This window comes from Nomia melanderi, unplaced genomic scaffold, assembly GCF_051020985.1.
Source record: "Nomia melanderi isolate GNS246 unplaced genomic scaffold, iyNomMela1 scaffold0242, whole genome shotgun sequence".
Taxonomy (NCBI): Eukaryota; Metazoa; Arthropoda; class Insecta; order Hymenoptera; family Halictidae; genus Nomia; species Nomia melanderi.
Genome location: NW_027475357.1, coordinates 33,439 through 35,000, shown reverse-complemented (window position 1 = coordinate 35,000; position 1,562 = coordinate 33,439). Strand labels below are relative to the sequence as shown.

The following is a 1,562-nucleotide window of genomic DNA, read 5'->3' as shown; positions in this document are numbered from 1 at the left end:
ACAGTTATCCAAGTAAATGTGGGTACGATCTAAGGAACCATAACTGATTTAATGAGCCATTCGCGGTTTCACCTTAATACGGCATGTACTGAGACATGCATGGCTTAATCTTTGAGACAAGCATATGACTACTGGCAGGATCAACCAGGGAGCTTCGAGTAAATTTTCATCATACGAAGCAAAAATATGTATGTATATATATATCTTAGTCGCCGACTCTCTCCCCTTAAGAGTCGGATCGACGATACTTTTTCTCGTCTTTAAGACAGTTCTCTTTCTCCTCTCTCTTCTCTCTACTCTCTTCTCTCTTCTCTCTTCTCTTTCGAGTTGGTAAATTTCGCTCCACTATTAGATTACCAACTCCGCACGAATTACCACATGGGTATATCCGCGCATATACATCAGGAGGACCTCCAAAAATTTCAAACTCTCCCGTGTATCTCTCCGAGATCTTTTTAGAAGAAAAAGAATCTCGGATGTCACATCGACTTTCAGGTTTGTAAGCACGTATGCTCGAGCGCTCTCCATCGTGTAAGCACGGACATAACGCACGAAGTCCGAAGACCGCGTACGTTAACATGCTGGACATATCGAGAAAGCGCGAACCATGCTAGGCGTACCCATGTCGAGGCCCTCGCGTTAAAGATCATACTCTTCTTTTCGTTCTCTCTTCTTTGCCCAGAAATAATATATATTTCTTATAATATATACCTCTTAGTTTATGTATTTCTCTCTTAGGACACCTCAATTTTATATGTATATATTATATTTCATTCGAACAATTTTTGTTCGTCGCCCCTTTTTGTGTGTAGTATTTCGTTTGGTCTTTGCCATTAAATTTTTGTATACGAAAAATATATTTTCGCTCGGATAGAAAACCCCTTTTGGGTTTCTGAGAGTTGATGTGAGAGTCGTACAAGTATAACGAATATACGTTGTATCCAACCCAACATTCTGGGCTTACCACATAAGGGCCATTCGGTCTGAGACACCGACCCGTGGTCATGCTGTGTAGAGAAAAATTCGCAACGGAACGCGGTACAGAACAGTCGAGGAATGGACCTCGAGGAGCTGAACGACTGCTTCTCGACCGAGATCGTAGAATAGCCGCTCGCCCGCCGCTGCGCCGACCGGTCCGCTCGAACCGACGTGCTCTCTTATAGTAACCAAACGGGCGGCCGCGACGACCGCGGCGCCGGCCGCTCAGCACGGGCGCTTATGGTGGTAAACTGCCGCGCGTACAGACCAACCGGCCGGGCTGCTGGTACTTAGCCGCTGAAACTATGGTCGATTCGAACATATATTAACATACGATTTTTATTCGATAAATCGTTATTGTACATATTAAACGTTAGTTTCCACCGAAAGAAAAATTTTTTAGAATTTTTTTTTTCCAAAAATTGCAAGAGTAAACTTTTTTAATATTCGATTTAAAAATTTTTAAATGCTTAATCCTTACATTAAACTACTGGGAGAACTCAGAAATCATAATGAAAAAAATTACAAAAATTTATTTTTCTCAGAAACTCCGAAAAACAGAGTGGTCGAATCCGTGCAAGCCG

At 42.2% G+C, this 1,562-nt stretch overlaps 1 non-coding gene across 1 annotated transcript in view; it reads right to left on the bottom strand.

Moving 5' to 3' along the window:
• Positions 1-151, bottom strand: part of LOC143175896 (small subunit ribosomal RNA) — a 1,921-nt gene extending 1,770 nt beyond the window's left edge. Inside the window, exon 1 of the ribosomal RNA XR_013000544.1 lies at positions 1-151. This exon is cut by the window's left edge and continues 1,770 nt beyond it. This is a non-coding gene — a ribosomal RNA (small subunit ribosomal RNA).
• Positions 152-1,562: the final 1,411 nt, after the last annotated feature.